The following is a 9,686-nucleotide window of genomic DNA, read 5'->3' on the forward strand; positions in this document are numbered from 1 at the left end:
TCATTTCACCAAAAGCCTGAATTACAGAGACTAAAAACAACTGGATTCTACTGAACTGTACTAACACAGTGATTCATAACAACTAAAAGAGATGATTTAGTTGTCTCTCCACTAGATGGAGGCAGAATTCCTCCACTGGTCTCACGTGTTGTGTTCAAGTGTTGGTGCCTTGTTCATTTTTTAACACAACAGAAAAAACTAAAGGATCGATCTGCTGCTAAAGTTGTAAAACCTGCAGAGGGCAACATACATCACTGTATGTCACTGATAACAATGATTCAGCTGGGAGACTGTGATGGTATTTTTGCATTTACAGCAGTGACAACTGAAATTATTTGTCTTGTTATTTTAGCCAAATGTCCGCTGTGCTGTAAACTTGTTTTGAATGTAAGGAAAGGTAAAACTTTATTGATCCATGAGGTGAAAAGTCATGTGACACAGCAGTAGAATAAGAGCGAAAACCTCAAAATTCATACATGATAGGATAAGTGTAGGATACAGTATGTGGGACATTGGGAGTGTGTTTCCTCTTACAGCTCATGACCTGATTCACAAAATCTGTGTAAAGTTTCTTACAATGAGGCATCAAAACCCTAAATCTCATCTCAACTGTTGCTGTATCTAGTCGAATTATAAGAGAAAAAGGTTGGAAGTGGAAAAAATTATGTCCTTAATTTATAATTATGGATGCACACTCTTTGTTAATGAGCTTCACTGAAACATTAGTAACGACACTCAAACACACATCCAGCATCTCACATGGCAGCAAAAGGAAACAACAACACAGGGACAAGCAGCACGTCTTTGTTGTATTAAAACCCCTCAGAGAACTTCTCTATATGATAAGTCATGATTTAGACAAAGTGTAAGATGTATAAGAAACAAAGAATTAATCTAGAGGAGCAAGAATATGAGATGAAGATGATTCAGAAGATCTGGTAGAGATTGAAAGTAGGAAAACTGCGCCCTCTGGTGGCAGGTGAAGTTAGGGTGTCAGTGACAGTGAGAAGGTTTTCTGGAGACATTCACATCCCAAAGAAGTTCATAATAAAGAAGATTAAAAGAACACGTGTGTGTAACTAAAAAGAAAAGAATACTCTGCAAATAATAAAGGAAATACTAAAGTTATCAACAAGAATATATATAATATACAGTATTTTCATCTTTGACCTCCATCTTCCTCACACTCAGTATTTGTTTGAGGTGTAAACATAATTTCTAATCTAATAAAGAGACTGATAACGTTAACTTAACATTCCGAGGGCCGGTGTGGACCCGCCTTGATAAGAGGACTGACAGAACTTGAGTCCTGACACTAACACTAAAAGTAAATGAAAACACATTGGACTGATGGTGCTGTTCCACTGTTCTATTTGAATGAAGAAAACACAAACCAATGGCAATATGAAATGAAATTATAGTGATGAATACATTTATTTATAGAGCACTTTTCTAAAAATATTTTACAAAGTGCTTCACAAAAGAGACAAAAACACATGTAGCTCAAGCAGTAGGAAAACAGTGGAGAGGAGGAAAAACTCCCCCTAGAGGAAGAAACCTCCAGTTTCAAGTTAGACGGCCATCTACCTCGACTGGTTGGGGTGCAGGAACAAAAATACAAAATACAAAAAAAATCAAACAAAAATACAAACAAAACTTACAACAACTATAACATCCGTCCGTAAGAAAACCAGTTCCAAAGGAAAGACATCTAAGTTAACAGGAAATTGTCCTAAAAGAAGATTAGTCTCTGTTTAAAGGTTTGGTTTAAACCCCACCTAATCAAACAAGAGTTGGCACTTTGGGAAATTATTTATCAATAGCAGAACTTATTTTTCCACTTTTCAATTCCATGACTAAATTGCATGTTGAATTGTCAGTTGAATTATGACTCTGATTAACTTCCATAGCCGCTCCTGATCAGAGCAGTCATCATCGGGACCTGTGTCGGTCTTAAAATAGAGATTTACAGGACCGGACTGAAGAATGCTGTCAGTTGAACATTGGAGAAACGGAACAGGCACTGACTGGAAGGAGCCACACCTCAGGACCTGAGTCAGCTGTGTACCTTCATCTAAAGGACAAAGGACACTTATCTGAGGACATTTGTCACAGGTTGGCTGTGAATATTTGTGATTGTGTTTCTGGGAGCGGTTTGAAAAGGACGTAGATCACATGTGGAGATCAGCGGAGCAACAGAGCTCAGAAGGACTCTGAGACTGAGAGACAGCGGTGGGTCTCTCCCCTTGTGTCGAGGTGTTTGGGACCCGGAGAGGGGACGACAGGGAGGACATCTACCGAGGTAGTGATGTGTGTGTTTCTGACCAAGATCTGTGTTCAGATCAAACCTTGTTGAAATCTGATATCTTCTGCAGATGCTTTGTCTCTTTTTGCCTTTTTATAAACCTTCATATCTATATATAGAAATAGATGAACGTTATGTTTGTAACATAAAAAAACACTTAGTTTGTGCTGATTCGTAGTTTTATTATTTTGTGGCTGCAGACTGCTCAGAGTTCCCGTTCTCACCTGTCAAGAACAACATTTAAACCATCAGGTGCTTTTAGTTTCAGTGGTGAATGTGGAGATAATATTCAAATAGATCCTGTCAAGCCAATAAGCTGCAGAAGAGCAGTGGATTTAACAGAGATTTCTCTGGGGTCAGAGTGAACTTGTTGTGCAGCCAGATACAGCAGCTTGAACACACCTTTTTATTTATTTCAGGTTAATTATTCACGTGTCTATCAAACCAGGAAACAGTCTTTGACAGAAGTAAATATCCAAGACGTAGTCAAGTGTAAATAGTGTGGTGATGTATTGAAAAGAGTATTTTAGACTGATTAGTTTTTCCCAACCTTAAATATTTACTTGGTTTAATTTATTTAGTCACAGGTTTGCTTCAGGATACACCTCTGGTTCTGTGTTGTGAGCGGCCGTCATCAGGTTCTATCAATACTGTTAGTTGTTTTATAATCTTTGTCCCAGTTGACCTAAACATGGTGTTCTAACTTTAAAACTATGAAAAATAAGAAAACAAAGTTTTTATTATGCTCTGTTCTATCAGTTTGTATGTCATGCCATAGTTTGCATTTAAATTTTCCACCATCCTATTAAAACTGGATGTAGCCTGTTTTCGTCTGTCGTCTTAACACCGTTCCTTGTTTAATACTGAACTCACACCTCTGATAATGCTGTGACACATGTTCACAGTGGCATCGTTTTCATAAGCTTCTGTAATTTCAATGACAAATGTCTCAACCTTTATTCTCGTCCAGAGTTGCATTCAATTTTAAACAAGATCTTGTTTTGATGATTGAAGAGTCTTCTCCAGCACATCCCAAAGATTCTCAATGGGGTGAAGGTCTGGACTCTGTGGAGGCCGAGCCTTGTGTGAAAATGATGAGTCATGCTTCCTGAGCCACACCTTTATGATTTGAGCCAATTATTAACCAAATTAATTTATTAGATTAATGGGTGATTTCAGTGTAGCTGCGTCTGGTGTATATTCCAAATGCGTCTGGAATATATTGTGGCCACTTACTCTGGTAACTCACTTACTTTTTCTTCCAGTTTTTTTAAAATACTTTTTGGATTTAAGTAAAACTAAAACTGAGTTCACTGGCAGCTAAATTTAACAATCACCAAAAAATGTTTTTAAGGGAATTTTACCTGGAGAAAAGATCAGAAGTTATTGTAATGGGGGAAAGTTAAACTGATCAAGACCCTTTCAGGTCCTTGCTATACATCTTAACAATTTCATTCTTGACCTCTTCCTCACACTCATTATTTGTTTTTTTAAATATTTTTATGTTTTTAATATGGTGTAAATTCATTTTCTGTTCTAATAAAGAGCAGTAACAAAACAACTATCAAAAATTGATGAATGAATATTTTTAGTCCTGATCTTTATCTGTACAAGTCCTAATTGCATTTGTTTGTTTTTCCTTTCCGTTTGCTCTCGCCTGTTTTTCCAGATGAGGCTCAGTTCATCTTGAAGAAGTCTGAACCCTCTCACCAGCCTCCTCTGGTAGAGATCAAGTGGATCCAGTCAAATGAAGATGAAAAACTTCTTTTTGTTATTCATTTTCTGTCACGTTTCATTGTCAGGTAAGATGTTTAAAAACTTTAACCTCTTTAAAATTTTGTTTAATTCTTCTTTCAACTTAAGACTAGTTACTACATTTCATATATTTTCTATTCCACAGTGAAACATTCTTATACAGATTTTTTCACTACATCTACTGGAATCTCAAACTTACCAGAGTTTACGATACGTCTACTGATTGACGATGCTCTGGCCGTTTACTGTGACAGCAACAAAACATTTGAACCACAGCGGGATGTGGAGGAAAAATTATTCAAAGGCGAGCCACAGCTTCTGGAAAAATACATTCAACTTTGTTTCGAGAGACTGCCTAACTTCTTTAAAACCACACTTAATACTCTCATGAAGCACTTGAACCAAAGTGGAGGTACAGTATGTTCTACCTTATACGTCACTTCTCATTTCTTAGCTGTTCTTCTTGTATTGAAGCAGAATGACTCTCTACATGTCTCAAGATAATAATTAGTTGTTGCTGGGTTGGGTTTGTGGTGACAGAGGCTGAGAAATACTATAAATAGAATATCTAAAGGAGGATATGATATTATGAGTTACGATTACGCCTGATTGAATCATCAAGACTGTTACAGAGACACTTGAACATAACACAAGGTTCTTTTTGGTGAAAAGTAGCTTGTGTAATGCTTCACTACCTCAACCGGCTGAGAAGGAGACACACAACACAACAACACCATGACTGGTTAAAAGGTTTATGTTAAAGAGACTCCAAGAACAGAAAACAAACAGGAACTGGTAACTGTGAGCGGAGAATCCTCAGAAAGAGAAGTACCAGGGATTAGGCAGAGAACGTGACGTTGTTCACAGTCCAGTACTGCAGGGTTTAGTCCTCCACAGAACTCTCTCTCTCTGAGGGTTTGTCTCTAACTATATGACAGCGATGTTGCATTTCTTTGTACAGTATTGTAAAATGTTAGCAGATCATCTTTCCACTTGAAATATCATTTATACGTCATTGTTACCTGCAGTCTTTGTTGTTTATCTTTCTCTGTCTCTCTCAGGTGTTCATGTTTTACAAATCCTACTTGGCTGTGAATGGGACGAAAACACTGGAGAGGTTGTTGGTTTTTTACAGTACGGTTATGATGGCGAAGACTTCATATTATTGAACCTGAATAAGTTGACTTGGATCCCTCTGAAACCACAGGCTGTCGCCGTCAAACAGATATTGGATGCTGACGAAGCCATAATGAAAGAGTTTAAGGTGTATTTAACTGAGATTTACCCCGAGTGGCTGAAGTTGCATTTGAAATATGAGAACAACTCTTCATTGAGACCTGGTAACGTTACATGGTTTGATGTTATTAGAGGTTATTATACTTTAGATAACATCAGACAACACTTTATTGACATTACACTGACTCAAAGGAAAAGTCCTTTTTATATATTTCACGGTATCTATTATACTTAACATTATTTACAGTGATGGCCGCACGATACTCATTTGCATGAAACTGAGGTTTTTCTGCTAGTCATACACTACCTGTCTTTAATTTAACCTCCACAGTTCCTCCCTCAGTGTCTCTCCTCCAGAAGACTCCCTCCTCTCCAGTCAGCTGCCACGCTACAGGTTTCTACCCTGACAGAGTCGACATGTTCTGGAGGAAAGATGGAGAGGAGATTCATGAGGACGTGGACCATGGAGAGATCCTCCCCAACCATGATGGGACCTTCCAGATGAGAGTTGATCTGAACATTTCCTCAGTCAAACCTGAAGACTGGAGCAGGTACGACTGTGTGTTTCAGTTCTCTGGTTCCAAAGACATCATCACCAAACTGGACAAAGCTGAGATCAGGACCAACTGGGGTAAGAACTGAAAGGTAAAAAAAAGTCCCTGCATAAAACTGGAGTCAGATTTGATGGAGTTTTTATCTGTTCTCAGTTTTTAGGAAAGATTATAAAACGGTCTGGGCTTTAATTTGTGGGAAACAAAATTCTTAGCTATGTTCTCTCAAAATAATTTCTGCTGTTCACTTGACTGAAATACACTTTAAAATGCAATTTGTTAATTGATTTTCAGATTTTTATGACCTGCTTTATAAACTTTAAGTGGAATCTATCGACTAAATATACTGATCCTCATCCAGAGTTACACACAAAATGTAAATGTTGTGGTTTTGGTTTCAGGTACTCGCTCAGAGTTTCGTGCTGCTGTTATTGGAGTAGTTGTAGGACTGCTGCTCCTGTCCATCACTGGACTCTTCATCTGGAGTAATAAGAAGAAAATGAATGGTGAGAGACAAATACGTTTTCATTCATTCCTCGAAAATCTATTTTTATCATGCAGAATCACGCATATTTCTTTCAAATCAATACACCTGAAATCAGTTTTTATTTTGAAAGAATAAAGGTTTTTAATTAAAAATTGCATCTGTAAAGACTTGGAGCAGAATTTGTGTGACGTGTCAGTTTTTATTTTGGGTATTACATTTTAATATTTTGATGTCTCTTTTCTATTTTAGGCTTTAAACCAGCAAACAGTAAGATGTTTTACATTTTTTATTAATTACTGCTTTAGAAATTTAGTAATTGTACAATTTCACCTATGAAAATATTTGAAATAATATAAATGTTTTTATTTTCTGCTTTAAGCTTCAGACCCATCAGACAGAAATCCGGTTCTTGATCATAAGAATGAGAAACAAGTGTCATAATCACAGTGGGTACTTCATTATTAGTACACATTTATTATTGAATTTGTTGTTACCTGTAAAATCTCACAACTTATTAGGTTAATAGGCAACGGGTCAGTATCATGAATATAAAATGAAGACGCTGGTATGTGCTCCGTTCTTCTCCCCCCAGATCTCAGTGCTGCTTTTGATCCAGTAGATCACCACATGTTGTTGGAGCCTCTGAAGTGCTGGGCTGGAACAACAGCTGCTACACTAGACTGGTTCTCTTTGCACCCATCCAATAGATGGTTTTGTGTTTCCGTTAACTATTACAAGTTATACTTCTCTCATGAGTCCCACAAGGCTCACTCTTGGGGCTTGGATCTTGTTCTCTCTGTACATGCTCCTTCTTCTCTATAAATAAATAAATAAATAAATAATTTACTTTAACAACATGCCTCCATCTTTTTTGTCATACTTTCTTTCATAGACAGTAACACTACACTAAAGAGGTATCAGAGGAGTGGTGGGAATGAGGAAGAAACAACAAGTTTCCATGTGTTGAATTAAGATGTCTTAAACATTTGTACCTTATACTGAGTGGAAAGAGGTCTACATAGTGTTTCTATGCACCTGTTGCAGACATCACTCTGCATTTATTAACTCAGCTCCATGCATCTTGTTTGTTTACTTATACAAAACCTGTGCACATCAACTATTTAAATTTGCTGTTGGTTCACTTAAAACAAATCACTGACAGATGGTAATAAACAGCACGCTGACTAATCTCAACCTTTGGTCTATGAATCAAAATGAAAATGACTGTAAACTAAAAATAGAAGCAGGTCAAACTGGTTTTTAGTTACAGAAACACTGAGACTAAAGAGAGTTAAATAAAAGATTAGGAAGCTAAAGAAAGACTTCTTTGACATGTATCACAACCCCTGCCTTGTCCTGCCCCTGTTAGTTTATTTTTCTGTCCCTGCTCTCTGATTATCCCCTGATCAGTTTGCTTGTGTTTCCTGCCCCTGTCTTCTCCTACACCTTGTCTTTGTTTTGCTCTGTTTGGATTTAGCCTGCCTCATGTTTTGCACCTTTTGCTCTCTTTTCCCCCTTAGAACATTGTGCCTTAGCTTGGCTTTTGTAAGTTTCTACCTTTTTAGTGTCTTTCTGTTGATACTTTCCCGGTTTATCAGCGTGTTTTTGGTTTTTTATTTTGTTACTGTTTTTGACGCTCTAGGTTTTTGTTGGTAATTTGTTTTGTGCCTTTTCATGCTCTTTGCCATGTTTAGTTGTTACTTTTTGTTCTTGTTTTTTTCTTCCCAATCTCCCTGCTGATTTAATCCATTCACCATCCACTTACAATAAACTGTCATTCATCTAAACCCGCTGTCTCACATTTGATGTGTCATATTAAATATTATCATTTCACTAAATATCTGACTCTACATGAATTACAGAGACTAAAAACTAGTGGATTCTGCTGAACTGCACTAACACAGTGATTCATAGCAACTAAAAGAGATGATTTAGTTTTCTCTCCACTAGATGGAGTCAGAATTCCTCCACTGAACCTCTACTGGTCTCATCACTGGTCTCACAACTACACAACAATCTGCTGCCAAAGATGTGAAACCTGCAGTTGCATTTACAACAGTGACAACTGAAATTATTTGTCTGGGTATTTTAGCCAAATGAAAGGTAAAACTTTTGATCTATGAGCTGAAAATTCACGTGACACAGAAGTAGAGTATAACTTAAAACCTTAAAAAATCTTGACTGAAGTTCTCAAAATTCATACATGATAGGATTAGTGTAGGATACAGTATGTTGGACATTAAGAGTATGTTTCCTCTTACAGCTCATCATCTGATTCACACAATCTGCACAAAGGGAATTTCTTCTAATAAGGTATGAAAACAATAAATATCATGTCAACTACTTCTGTCACGAGTTAAATTATGAAAATAATGGACGCACACTTTCTGTTAATGAGGTTCAAACATAAAAACTTCAAACAAGAGAACAACAACACAAGAACGAGCAGCACGTCTTTGTTGTATTAAGCCCTGAGAGAACTTCTCGATAAGACAAGTCACGATTGAGACAAAGTGTAAGATGTATAAGAGACAAATAATTAATCTAGAGGAGCAAGAATATGAGATGAAAAAGTTTTAAAAGTTCTAGACTGAAACTAAAATTGAAGCTGTGACTCTGCAGTAAAGTTGAGAAGGTTTTCTGGATACGCTCAAATCCCAAAGAAGTTAGCAGAATATGTTTTTTATTTAAAAAGTTTGAAGAAGGTTTAAAGAACACGTCTAGGTTTCTAGACATTTTTTCTTTTCTAATGGGAATATGGGAGATTTCCATAAGTCTATGTGGAGCTAGTTTTACTGGGTCGAGTCCCATCTAAAGGTTAATTAAAGTCTTGAGGATTGCACTAAATATCTCCACCTTCTGAAGCCACTCCTGAGGGTTTGGGCGGCCTTTTTATGATGACAATATCAATATGACAAATATGACTTGTGGCTGACAGCTACCTGTGATGCACACTGATAACTCGTTATCAGAGTTTTCACTGTGAAGATCGATTCTATTACAGAATAAATGTTGTGACTCATGATTTTAATGATGACTCCTCCTTAACCGAGCAGTCACATCATGCCTCACATCATCCACAAGTACAACACTAACTAGGACTCATCAGGAGTCAAACCAGGACTCATCAGGGCCTTCGCTTATTGGACATAGAAGACAAGTGGTTTGAGAGACATGAAGGAAGGTTGGAAACACCCCCTCACCCACCAGAAATGGAGTGTTGCTACTTCCAGCACAATCAGCAGCTTGAACGCTGCTAGTAAAGTTTCCGTCTTCTCTGCAGCATCTCGTCTCCGCCTCCTGCTCTCGTCTGTTTTCCAGAAGAGACTGAGTTGTTGAGACGAGTCTAAAC

The sequence above is a fragment of the Anabas testudineus genome, chromosome 11 (assembly GCF_900324465.2).
Source record: "Anabas testudineus chromosome 11, fAnaTes1.2, whole genome shotgun sequence".
NCBI lineage: Eukaryota > Metazoa > Chordata > Actinopteri > Anabantiformes > Anabantidae > Anabas > Anabas testudineus.